The sequence below is a fragment of the Hippopotamus amphibius genome, chromosome 15 (genome assembly GCF_030028045.1).
Source record: "Hippopotamus amphibius kiboko isolate mHipAmp2 chromosome 15, mHipAmp2.hap2, whole genome shotgun sequence".
Lineage (NCBI taxonomy): Eukaryota > Metazoa > Chordata > Mammalia > Artiodactyla > Hippopotamidae > Hippopotamus > Hippopotamus amphibius.
The window spans coordinates 34,343,912-34,357,782 of NC_080200.1; positions in this window are offsets into that span (position 1 = coordinate 34,343,912).

The window sequence follows — 13,871 nt, forward strand, 5'->3', positions numbered from 1 at the left end:
GTGCCTGAACCCTAGTTTGCCTCCTTTCGAGTTTTAAATGCTCTTCCCTGGGTTAGAATCACAAGGAGAGATGCTCACGCATGTATGTCTTCCAAGTTTTACGTGACATGGGGCAGCCCTCCTAAGAAAGCAAAGAAAGACTCAGAGAAGTGGCAACACCTACAATCTCTTCGGTTCTGCTGAGGAGAGGGAGGAAATCTGGGAAAGTAACTATACTATGGCCCGGGCTGGCGGGCGCCGGGGTGGGGGGGGTGTTAAGGGAGCTAAAGGAGGATGAGATTTCTTAGAAACTCATTCTTAGGCACAGAAACATTGGATGGATGCGGGACCCCACCTCTTCTTTTCCCTTGTGTTGGGAAGATCATTTGGCTCCTGCCAGCTGGGGTTTCATGCCCCCACGAATCATCAGGCGAGTGCTCCGGAGAAAAGAGCGAGAGCACAGGTCAGGAGAACATGGAGAAGATGGCTGCCGGATGCCCGGGGCCACACGGATGTCTTCGGGGGCACAGGCACGTCCACGATCTGTGGACCATGTCTACGGCAGATTGGGTGTGTAGGTCATTTTGAACAGGCTCCCATCCACCTGCCCTCATTGGGGTCCTGTCTCCAGCTCCCCTGAGCGGTGCCGTCACGGCCAGGTGAAGACAGGGCTCCTCCAGGGGCGGGCCCGTGCCAGAGAAAGGGAGACGGCAGTGAAGTCATCGAGCTTCGGGTACTTCTACCAGAGTGACTCTCCTTCATCAAGTCCCCGGCAGGTGGAGGGACACGTCTTTCTGACACGGTGGGGCCAGGGGAGGCTTAGAAAAAGGCTTCTGACAACCGCACCATCAAGTATGAGCTCTCCGTTTCCTTGACGGAAGAGTCCCCCACTCTCCCAAGTGGTAGAGCTAGGAACGGGCCCCTCGGGTCCCATCTTACACGTGAGAATGACATGCTGACTTTACCCCTCTTCAAGGCGGAGTTTGTAAAAGGTCAGCCCTGGAGGAAGGACCCAGCTTGTCAGTCCTCTCATGCTATCATCCAAGCCGAGGAGAGCCGTGCCAGGCCTCCACGGAAGGAATACGGCGGTCGGCTGCCTTTGGAGAAGATGGCTCTGTGAGCAGCAGCGTGGAAACCAACCGAGAAGCAGGGGCCACTCTAGAGGCCAGCAGGGTCCTTAGGGGCCCAGCCAGGCCAGGCCAGGCCAGGATGGAGAGAGGGGATGGAGCCGGACCTTTGAGGCCCTAGCCTCCACAGCACCTGGGATTCTGCTGGGATTCTTGAGAAACTCGCTCCACATTCTAGAAGGGCCTGCGTGTCACAAAGATACGAAGCCATACTTTCCTTAAAGAGCACCTGCCCTCAGGAAGTGGCACTCAGCACGCTCGCTGGTGATGGGCCAGACACACCCATAGACACTCAGGTTCCAGGGAAAAGCTTTGCTCAGCTCTTTCTCCCCTTGCGTCCTCAAAACACAAAGCCATCGCTTCCGGATACCAGGGAAGCTCTCAGGTAGGTTTGTGCTGGGGCGGGCGCCAACTAGAACTGTGAAGAGGGGAGATCGGAGCCGCAGAAGCTCTGGGGCCCCGAGGAAAGACGCCGCCGCCGATCCACCTCTCGCACCTTCCTCTCAGCGGGAGGGCCAGGGACTCTCCCCCCGCACAGGATCCTGGCCACACACGAGGGAGGGCCCACACCCACTGTCCTGCTCCTCTTTGCCTGGGGTGGGTTCAGAGACACTGGACTCGGCTCATCCCTCTCCACAGCGGCGCGTCCCTCTCCACAGCCGTGCACGGCAGGCAGCAGAGCAGAAGAACAAGAGCTGGCATCGTCCACCGTTCCCAGAGCTGCTCCATTCCCGTCCACGCGCATCCGGATGGGGCGCACAGACAGGGCGCCCGTCCTGAGGTCACCGTGTCGCTCCAGGTGCGGACTCCCGAGATGGTGACATCTCGGTCGAGGAGACCGTCCCCTGTGAGACCACAGGCTTGGCAGTATTGCCGAGAGCATGCTTCGTGGGCCATCTGCAATTCCATGTCACCGGAAACATACCGTGTCAAACTTGTGCTCGGCCTCCAAGTCAAAGGGCTGCCTGAGGACTTTGACCGACAATTCCAGTTGCTCCTGGCCTAAGAGACACAACTTCTCCCAAGAAAACAAACCGTAACACAATGTAAAGTCTGACCTACCTCCAGACGCGTGTTTGACGTGGCACGGCCATGTCCGGAGGCTCATGTGACTTCCATGCGGGGGCAGCCTGGGAACCGCCTTTCTGAGTCTCCCCCTCCCCGTGCGACCCCAGGGTAGGGCTGGTGCGAAGAGAACGCTGGATGGGATGTAGGCATTGGAAGTGAAGCCACAGCCAAGGCTCTCTGCAGGCTGTCGCCATCCCACACGGTGACAGGTGGGCACAGAGGTGCAGGGTGGAAGGCTGTCCATCCACACATACACACACACACACACACACACCCACCCACCCCCGCCGCCCTGCGTCTGGCTAGTGTTCCCAGCTGGTGCCCCCTGGACGACAGTGGCCCAGGCCACTCCTGGCTGCCTGGCCGCAGATCCACCGAGGGACAGCTGTGCCTTCCCCCGAGTCTCTCCATGTCTCCCCTGTGGCCCCGCACATCGGTGGCTACCTTTCCCTGTGGGCGCTGACAGCTCCATCGGCACTGCCACCTCCGCCACTGCCACCGGGCACTCAGAGGACTGAGAGCCACAGCCTTCCCTCCCCTCCCCTCCTCCGCAGCCCAGCCCAGCCCTGCCCTGCCCAGCTGCTCCCAGGCCTCTGGAAGGTCCAGTTCCTAGAACGAGGTCTTCATTCCTGTGACTCCCACGGTGTCTCTGCTTCCATGACACAGACCGGCTATGTTGTCCCGACAGTAGGACACACACAGAAACCCTGTGTGAAAATCATGAGGCTGACAGCATCATTCGTCATCTGAGACAGAAAATCAATACAGATATCATATTAAATACACATAATTATACGTAGGGGTGTGTGTGTGTGTGTGTGTGTGTGTGTGTGTGTCTGTCTGTCTGTCTGTCTGTCTGTCTGTCTGTCTGTCTGTATCTCACTGCAGTATTCACACAAGCATTGCCAGCCAAGCAGAACCTCAGGTCTCTGTGATAATTGTCCCTGGGGATGTTCTGCCGACTGTCACGCAGAGACCGTCGTTGTACGGAGACACAGGTAAAGACGTGTGTTTGTCAAGACAGGAGAACACAGAAAACACATCCTGTTTCACAGGGATGAACTAGTGTCATGATGCCAACCTGGGGACACGGGCGCCCGTTCATGCTCCTGGCCAGGCCCTGCAAGCATTAGGGGACCATCGCTTCTGTCCTTGTATGGGCCGCTCACTGCACCGAGTTCTTAGTCACCTCACGTAGCCCTCATCGCAAATCCACACCTTGAACGTGGTCCTCCTTCCTCATCGCCACCGCCACCACGTTCCTCCTGGTCTCTTTAAACGCGCACGCGTCCCTGGTGGGTGGGGTAAGGAGCCAGCTCCCCCCACCCCACCCCACTCCGGTGCCTGCCTGCCTGCCTGCCTGCCTGCCTGCCTGCGTGCGTGCGTAGAGTAGAAGCAGGGAATGTTCTGTCGTTCCCCCTTCCCAACCCGCGAACGAAGGAAACCTTCGTGTATCTTTCTATACTTTATGTGCTGTCGCCTACATGTGTTCCCCCATTTTTCTTTATCCACAAGAGCTCCCTGCAGTCCCCACTCTCTGTATGAACGGCATTCACACACGTCCAAAGTGAATTTATTTCAGCTTCTATCGGGTGGCATATCCAGATAGATCCTTTAGGTCAGGAAGCACAGAAACACAGCCAAGTCGAGTGAGTGCTGAACCAGAGTCATTTAGGAATCCTATGAGGTGACCAGTGTGGAAGGAGCATGTGTTCCAAGGCACTTCTTTTGATGTCTTAGGTTTACCTAGCCAGCAATGCAGATCCCATGAAAGTGGGCAGAGATCTTTTCTCCATAGGCTCTCCTGTTACGGAACGCAAGTGTGTTCCCGTGCCCACGGACGACACACAGTGAGGCCAAACAAGGGGACACGTCAGAGTTTGGGGCAGGGGAAGGTTTCTAGCATGGCCGAGCAAGGGGAGGGTGGGAATCTTTCTTTTCCAGAAAAGTTAGAACTTCTCTCAAGTTGCATGGGCCCAGAAAATGCTTTCTCCTCTTCGATCATCAGTCAAGGAAAGGTAGCACCTGGTTTTTCACGAGGAGATTTTCTTCCTAATTCCAGTTATCTTATAAAATAAAGAAGAAAAATTATGTTAATGTTTCACATAAGCGTCCAGGACTATTTCACTTCCATGATTTGAAGAAATGTTATTTTCTCTCCAACTGACACTGTCCTTGAAGGACCAAGCTAAACTTCTAAGGAGCCAAATTCCAAATAATTTTGAGACTAGGAAATACAAAGTGTAGTGTCATAGATTGATTGATGGATCCATTGATTTCATCAGACAGCAGTCATCACTTCTAAGATTATTCGAACACCACTAACGTTTGGGTAACAAAGTTGAGATGTCTGCGCTCGAGCACGTGCGCGCGCGTGTGTGTGTGTGTGTGTGTGTGTGTGTGTGTGTGTGTGTGTGTGTGTGACTCATAAGGGGATGTTTTCCATAGCTGTGCACTATGGCACTGCAGGATCTCTGGTTGCTGAGTACCCAGAGGTGGAAGCCCCGATACAGAGCTTGGACTGTGAAGTTATGCATGGGTTCTCAATGGTGTGTGTGGGGTCGGCCCCCCTAATCCCCCATGTTGGTTGTTCAACGGTCAACTCTAATATATAGATCAGAGAGGATATCATCCATGTGCTTCATATGAATAACTTTCCCAAATAATCTTTATCTTTTTCAAAGGAAGACATCCTGTAATCCATTTCATAAGATGCTATTGGGAACCTACTCCCCCAGCATGTGAATTATCCCTACAGAGCACAAGATCCCTGAGAAGGAGGAGCCCTGGACGCTGAGACACCAGGAAAGTAGGCTTTTAGATGATATTTTCTGCTTCTCATGAGATGACGGTGTCTACTGATCCTATTCAAGTGTGTAAAATGAGAGCCCCCTGGCAAGGATCAGCAGAAGGTCTTTGCTGCTGGGCCCTGGGCTCTTCCTTTCAGTGGGGAGGCCAAGAGCCTCAAGAAGGAAGGAAGGAAGGAAGGAAGGAAGGAAGGAAGGAAGGAAGGAAGGAAGGTAGGTGGGAGGGAGGGAGGGAGGGAGGGAGGGAGGGGAGGGTTTGCCCGGTGCCATCAGGCCCGTGTGTCACCCTAAAGAGAAGGGCAGCCATCGCCACTGCTGGAATCATGTCCCCATTTCCTGGGCAGGACATTCAAGAAGGCCTCCTCCTGTGTGTTTCGTGCATCACCTCGACGGTGCCCCCAGGAATAGTCACCGGAGGGAACTGTGCAGCTGAGCCAACCTGCCTGGGAACACGGCCTCCTTCCTTTAAGAAGTGGAAAACTCGCCCAGTGCTCTCTCTGTTGTTGTTTTTCCGGTCCTTATCCTTGTCCTTGTCGTCGTCATCGTTACTGTTGTTAACAAGTGAATGAGAGTGAGTCAGAAAGAGAAAAACAAATATTGTATATTCACACATATATGTGGACTGCAGAAAAATGGTACACATCAACTGGTGTGCAAGGCAGAAAGAGAGACACAGATGTAGAGCACAAACATATGGACACCAAGTGGGGAAAGCGGGGAGGGTTGGGGGGGAATGAATTGGAAGATTGGGGTACCAAATTGTACACTCTAAATATATACAGTTTATTGTAAAACATGAAAAGAAAAAAAGTTAAGAAAAAGTGAATGATGCCTCCGTCTAGAGGAATACTTGGCAGTTATTATGTTCAGGACCATTTCTTTTTCTGCCATTGATGGAAAACTCCTTGGATCCCGTTAGCATTTATGGATTCAAGGAGTGCAGTTCTTCATAGGTTCTGTCACGTCGTTAGGAGGGGAATCCTCATCAAGTTGCTTCAACCAGGACTATGTGTCCTTCAGATGCGGAGATGGAAATGAATGGTGCTCTGCGGGGCGGTGGGGGGGCGGGGGCGCGATGATAGGCACCCAGGACTCCTTCCCCCAGGCCTCCTTTTGTTCCCTCACTGCTTCCTGGAGAAGGGACACCCCCCCCCCCCACGCACACACCGTCTAGGTGTGCTATTTGCTGTCCATAATTTCCCGTGCCCTTTGGGCATGGCTGATAGAGACGGACATGAAGCAGCAGGACGGCAAGCTGGCACCTGGGCCTAGGGAAGTTTCACAAGTGAAATATCAGAACTGGAGCTGGGACAGACATGCCTCCCCTTCCCGGGGCCGGGGGGGGGGGGGGGGGTGCGGAAGCTGGGCTGGGGGAGCTGGAGACGAGGGGCACAGAGAGAGGCAGGGAAGGGAGGCCCCACGTGGGCCTGGGAGAGACGGGGATGGGGAGGGCGGGGCGGTGGGGGGCAGGGGGCCACTGCTGACCGGCCTGGGTTCGGGTTCCCTGTCCCCCGTCCTGCTGAGAACGTGCCTTTGCTTCCTGCCCTCAGGTGTGCGAGAGGAGCACGTTTCTTTTCAATAAAGACCAATACATCATGTCACACTATGTTTGGTTTTGCTTGTTCATGTTCCAGACGAGGCCAACGAACTCTCCCAGGGGAGGTGTGGGTACAAAGGATCTGACAGGATGGGAGGGTGCGGGTCTGCGCATGGGCCAAGAAATCCAGAAAATCTGTCGTAGCTGAGACTCAGGCCTTTTTCAGAAATAGGCCAAGAGAGTTCAGCTTTGACCATTCCCTGCCAAGCAGTCATCACAGGTGCTTCCTGGAAGGGATTGAGTTGCAGAAACCAGCGTGGCCCGCAGCCCTCAGGCCTCAGCCCGGCAGGCAGGCAGGCAGGCAGCGGCTATTGTCTGTTGGTCCCGCCCCCGCCCCCGCCCCCGCCCCCGCCCGCTTCTCCACCGCTCGCTCCTTCCCAAGTCGCCAGGGCTGATAGTTGCCGGGAGAGGGGGAGGGGAAGTCCGGACGCTTCATTCCGCAGGGCCTTGTTCAATCGCTTCATTCAAATGCAGAATGCTCTCCGGTCAGATCGGGAGCCTTTGACTTTGCCTCGAGCTCCCCTTTATCGAACGGCTTTTTTTTTTCCTTCCCCAATTTCCCCACCCTTAGGCTGCCCCCTCCAAACTGCAGGGAGGGAGGGAGGGAGGGAGGGAGGGAGGGAGGGAGGGAGGGATGGGTGAAGGTTGTGTGAGAACTTCTCCTTGTCTCAGGCAAATAGGAGTCCCCTCTTTTTCCTAACCCAGGAAACCCCACTAAACCATTTGAGAATCACGGACATGCGTGGAAGCAAACGTCTTAACTTGAGATCGTGCTCTGCTGTGGGAGGACAGAAAGGAGGGCCAGAATGTCCGGTCTTGTGCTGTCCAGTTCTTAAGCGACTTGAATTCAAGGAGACACATTTTGGGGCGGCCTACTCTGAACATATTGAAAGCTGACCTGGTGACTGTGTGTGTGTGTGTGTGTGTGTGTGTGTGTGTGTGTGTGTGTGTGTGTGTGTGAGGGAGAGGGAGATGGAGGGAGGGAGGGAGGCGGGGAGGGAGGGAAAGGGAGAAAATAGGTTAGTAGAGGCCTCCATTTCATGGAAACTGTTTCTGAGTTCTGAGAACAGGTCGGTTCTGTGAAACAGTTATCATATCTCCTCTCAGGAGGCAGTGATGTTGATGGGCTCCCAAAAACTAGGCCTGTGGTGCAAGCAATCAGGTTATTTCCTAAGAGGCACTTGTATGGAAACCAAAGGAAGACAAAGGTCCATCACTGGAGCCGATTATAAACCAGTGGGGGGGGGGGGGGGAGCGTGTGGGGGGCGGTGTCAGTGAAGAAGATTTGTAGATGTTAGGGTGGAAGCAACTTTAGCAGTTTGAAATGGCTGTGATGATGTCGGGTGTTTGGTTCGACTTTCAGAGTGGCTCTCACAGAAACAGGCACCAGGATGGTTTCCACAGGAGCTGTGGTGGCCATGTCTCTAAAGTTTTCACCAAGTCCTCCAGCTTCGGTCTGTAGGGCTTCAGGCAAAGGGCCGTTTTCGTTGTCAGTGATGCCAAGTCAAAAGGGTGGGCGAAAGTGGGAAACATTCATGGAGAGAGTTGTAGCCAGATATTGGGGGCAACTTGAAAGACTTCAGGATCCAGTCCGGTTTTCAGGTGAAAAGCAACACCCTAAGGAAAATGAATAGCACCAGAATCTCATATCCACAAGTGTGTATTCCCGTTTTATGGAAACGTAACGTGGGCCTCTAAGGAACGCGTGCAAGTGACTCTCTTGCCAAAGAAATAAGGAGCCTCACGGAGAGTTTCTGAATTCTGGACGGAGCAGGTAGGGAGAAAAAGAGAAGTGATTCCATTTTGCTGACAAGGGTACAAGTCACCAAATGGATGTCCAACTTTTAAAATAAATTGGGTTTTGTTTGTTTTCATTTTCCCTTGTAGCTGGAAAAGAAAAGATTTCACAATCCGTCCTGTTCTCTCTCTCTCTCTCTCACTCAGGTTAGGAGATTCTTTTCTGTTTGAAATAATGGAAGCATTTATAATGTCGTGCAGTTTCAGGTGTACAGCACAGTGATTTAGATAGAAAGATAGGTAGATAGATAGATAGATATAGATTCTGTTTCAGATTTTTTTTCTCTTACAGGTTATTACAAAGTATTGAGTATAGTTTCCTGTGCCAAGTCGTAAGAGCTTGTTGATTATCCACTTTACGTATAGGAATGTGTATATGTTCATCCCAAGCTCCTAAGGTATCCGCACCCTGCCCCCCCCCCCCCCCCGCCCCCAGCGGCTTCCCCAATCAGTCCTATTGTAGACAAGTAGTCATACACACACTATCATCCTAGTCCTCAGTTCATTCAGCCCCACGTAGGTCACTCGTTCTTCTCGGAGTCCAGTTTTCCCATCGGCCCTGTCAATCTTGCCTGATGATTGAGCGTGACTGGAAAAGTGATGGTCCCAAGAAGTTTGCAAGAGCTTTTGTGAAGGCTCATAGGACTTGCCCAGCGAAGTGGGTGCCTTGATCACTGCAGGCTGTGGAAGGTATACCCAAAGTGGCAAACACAATTTTTTTTTAACCGTCTCTATGCCATGGTGAGGACAGAAGGCTTGCAGCAAGGGAAGGCTTCAACCCACATGGAAACCATACTCACCGTCACAGGAACGTTTGGATGACCCTTACTACGTGCCAGTGGAGTGAAGTCCAGTGGCCGGGGCTCAGGGGTTCCTGAGAGAGGAGGTCTGACGCCTCTGGGGACAAAGAGAATTGTTTTCCCCCAGGGTGACAAGCATGACAGGTCAGCCATTGCAGGTAACCTGTAGAAATCTTCCCACCAGCATCTATTTACAATTGGAGCCATTCGAAATGCACCAAGGTGGGTGGCGGAATGCGGGGGGCGGCGGGGACCTGGGGGGGGGGGGTGAGGTTCCCCAGGAAGCCTGAGACATGGAGACCCAGTGGCCGGCCGGGCTGCTGCCCCTCTCTGGGGTCTGCTGTCCCTCTCTGGGGTCTGCTGTAGCCCCGACCCTCTGTTGAATGGACAGAATGGAATTGATCCACGTGTGGCCCCCCCCCACCCCCCATCATCTTTCAAGAGGCTGTTGTTGCCGCCTCGGCATGAAACTCGGGTGGAATATCTCCTTGATACTGGGCTCAGTCCCTGTCGTGTGAGCCTCCATTTGGACGACCGAAAACCCTGTATGCCAGGGCAGAGAAGAAGGATCCCATCATTTCCAGAGCAGCTGGAACACACCCGTGTATAGACACAAGCCAAAGAAGGCTTCACGTTCCTTCCTCTTCGACAACGCTTCCCATGTCAGGAAACCTCTCCAGGAAGCCTACTCCGTTTCATGGCTCTGCTTTCGAAGGAGAGAGAACACATTCTTGAGCTAGGCCCTCTCCTCTTGGATCCTCTCTCAACATGCATTCTAAGTGCAAAAGACTTCATGTGTCATTCGGTTTGGGGGCAAATGTGTCCAAAATACCCCAACGAGTGTAAAACAGTTAGATAGGTCACTGGGGAACAGTGCCTCCTTAGCCACGTCACCCACATCCCAGGGAAAGACTTGCTAGGCAAAGAGAGAAGCCTCTTTCCTTGTGAGCCAACCCTGGCTCTTTGAATATCAAGAGGACTAAGTCCACGTGAGTCCCCCAAGACCTGATAAAGGTAACCTAGAAAAGAAGTGATGATTTTTAGAAGACATAAGCCTGCCTGCCTGCCTGCCTGCCTTCCTTCCTTCCTTCCTTCCTTCCTTCCTTCCGGAAAAAGGAAGGAAAGCTTTCTCTCTCATGACGGAGAGAGCAGAGCAATAGAAGAAACACCCAAGCCCGAGCCCAAAGTTGGCCTTTTTCACCGAGAGACAGAAAACTGAATTCTAGTTTTGCACTGGTTTCCTGTTGATACGAACACTCATGTGTGTCCTTGAATCCATCCTCATCTTAAGCAGTCCTGACCACGGTTCCCATTCCTTTCCGAAGATTCTTCTCCTCAGAAACCTTTTCCAATCGCCTGTGCCCAGTTTTAGCTTTTCCCTTGTGTCCTTTGTTTCCCATTTCGAAATGACTAGCTTTAGGACCGAAATGTCTTTTTTTCCCTCCCCCAAACCTTATCTGCATACCTTCTACCTTGCCTCCCCCCTCCCCACACTCCCCAAAGAGGTCCTCTTCCTACAATGAGGATGGCGACCTCGGGTAGCTTGGACCACACACGTTCCTTCTTTAGGATGCCTCATCCTTGGACATTTGTCACCGCCCCCCCCGCCCCCCACCCCACCCCACCCCACCCCACCCCACCCCAATCCAATCCAATGAAAGTAAGGAAGCCAACCACAGTGACCCGTGTGAACATGGACTGCCTTGTAGAAGTCCAGGCTCCTGCCTAGTTTGTGGTTTCCCTAAAGCGCAAGATCTGTGTAGGCATGGAAGCACGCATATGCTCCAACTCTCCGGAGCAGGGAGACCCTTAGGCTTGTGGAGCTAGGGACGTTTCAGCATTTTCCCTTCTTTGGAGATGATGTAGACAGGCTGCTGAATGTCCATTCTTTCATGGCACTCAGTCCACCCCTAAACCTAGAGATGTTGGAAAGTCTTGAAGTCGGCCTATGGAAAAGAGTTCTTGTGGAAGACGTTCCCTTACACATTCTCCTCATCTCGTCCACACTTCTGTCCTCTGTGTGTTATGAGCGGTCCCACTTGGATGATTCGTGATTTCTTAAGACAGGAAAGCAGTCAGTCCTCATCTCTACACCTCCCGGCCGCCCCCTCCACCACCCTGTTCCCGTGAGAGATTTTCTTCCTGCTTTCAGACGGGAGAAGGAAAGGAGGGTCCGTGTTCCCCTCCTGTTGTCACCTCGCATGGCAAAATCTCCCTATGCCACGGAGGCCCATTTGGGGGCGGTGTCCTGCGGGCCCGAAGACCTTCCGAGTCAACCTCAAGGAGGATGAGGATGTTCTCTCTTGCCACCGAACCGGTGAACCCGATGGCCTTCTAAGCAATGATGTCTCATCAGCCCACCCCACCCGTTTCACACAGAACGGAACAGCCTCTCCTGGATGACTCGGAGCAGGGGAGTTCCTGGGTCTGTCAGAGAGGGCCCTCTGCTGGCGGTGGGTGAAAAAGCACTGCACAGGACAGGAGGTGTTCGTGGTGTCCTTGGGAAGGAAAGGCGGGGGGGCATTTTATTCTTGGAAAGCTTATGCTGGCCCAGGATGTACACTATGAAAGATGATGCGACCTCATTTGGGGCGGGCACCAGAGGAGGGAGACGCGGGGCGGGGGGGGGGGGGGGCGGGGAGGTGTAGAAACGCATAAAAGCGGTCCTACCTTAAATAAATAAAAAAATAACAAGCAATATAACATGTACAATAAAATAGAGCACACGCAAAGGAAACGAAGGCAAAGTACAGGAAACGAAGAGAAAAATGCAAAGCCTATATACAGTGCTTCCATGTTCCTCATTCAATCAGCTTGGTGCAGGAATCTCCAGGAGATGAACAGCAAGCATACACGGGTCAAGCGGCGGCCGCGGGTCCACCGGCAGCCCGGGGCTGCGCAGCCCGAGTCCGCGCGTGCTGTCGCTCGGCGGCCGGCGGGCCGGGTCTCTGGGCGCCCGCGGCCCGAGGGTCGCTCGGCGGCCGGCGGGCCGGGTCCCGGGCGCGCGCGGCCCGAGGGTCGCTCGGCGGCCGGCGGGCATGGTCTCGGGCGCGCGCGGCCCGAGGGTCGCTCGGCGGCCGGCGGGCATGGTCTCGGGCGCGCGCGGCCCGAGGGTCGCTCGGCGGCCGGCGGCCCGGGTCTCGGGCGCGCGCGGCCCGAGGGTCGCTCGGCGGCCGGCGGCCCGGGTCTCGGGCGCCCGCGGCCCGAGGGTCGCTCGGCGGCCCGCGGCCACGGAGCCTGCAGGCCGCTCGGCGGCCCGGGTCCCGGGCGCCCGCAGCCCGAGGGGCGCTCGGCGGCCGGCAGCCCGCGGCCTGCAGGCCGCTCGGCGGCCCGGCTCTCGGGGAGCCCGCGGCGCGAGGGTCGCTCGGCGGCCCGCGGCCATGGAGCCTGCAGGTCGCTCGGCGGCCCGCGTCCCGGGCGCCCGCAGCCCGAGGGGCGCTCGGCGGCCCGCGGCCACAGAGCCTGCAGGCCACTCGGCGGCCCGGGTCCCGGGCGCCCGCGGCCCGAGGGGCGCTCGGCGGCCCGCGGCCGGCTGGTCGACCTGCCTGCAAGTCGACCGGCGGCCCGAGGGTCGCTCGGCGGCCCGCGGCCACAGAGCCTGCAGGCCGCTCGGCGGCCCGGGTCCCGGGCGCCCGCATCCCGAGGGGCGCTCGGTGGCCGGCGGGCATGGTCTCGGGCGCCCACGGCCCGAGGGTCGCTCTGCGGCCGGCAGCCCGCGGCCTGCACGCCGCTCGGCGGCCCGGGTCTCGGGCTGCCCGCGGCGCGAGGGTCGCTCGGCGGCCGGCGGGCATGGTCTCGGGCGCCCGCGGCCCGAGGGTCGCTCGGCGGCCCGCGGCCTGCAGACCGCTCGGCAGCACGGGCGTGGAGGGCCTGGGACCGCCGCCGTGCTGGTTACCCGGCGGTACGGGACGGCGCGGCCTGCTGGTTGACCGGGGTCCCGCGGGCCCGCGGGTCCACCGGCAGCCCGGGGCTGCGCAGCCCGAGTCTGCGCGTGCTGACGGTCTCCCGGCGGCCTGGCTCTCGGGGGCACGTGGCCCGAGGGTCGCTCGGCGGCCGGCAGCCGGCAGCCGGCGGCCTGCAGGCCGCTCGGCGGCCCGGGTCTCGGGGAGCCCGCGGCACGAGGGTCGCTCGGCGGCCCGCGGCCACGGAGCCTGCAGGCCGCTCGGCGGCCCGGGTCCCGGGCGCCCGCATCCCGAGGGGCGCTCGGTGGCCGGCGGGCATGGTCTCGGGCGCCCGCGGCCCGAGGGTCGCTCGGCGGCCCGCGGCCACGGAGCCTACAGGCCGCTCGGCGGCCCGGCTCTCGGGGAGCCCGCGGCGCGAGGGTCGCTCGGCGGCCCGCGGCCACGGAGCCTGCAGGTCGCTCGGCGGCCCGGGTCCCGGGCGCCCGCAGCCCGAGGGGCGCTCGGCGGCCCGCGGCCGGCTGGTCGACCTGCCTGCAAGTCGACCGGCGGCCCGAGGGTCGCTCGGCGGCCCGCGGCCACAGAGCCTGCAGGCCGCTCGGCGGCCCGGGTCCCGGGCGCCCGCAGCCCGAGGGGCGCTCGGTGGCCGGCGGGCATGGTCTCGGGCGCGCGCGGCCCGAGGGTCGCTCGGCGGCCGGCGGCCCGGGTCTCGGGCGCCCGCGGCCCGAGGGTCGCTCGGCGGCCGGCGGGCATGGTCTCGGGCGCCCGCGGCCCGAGGGTCGCTCGGCGGCCCGCGG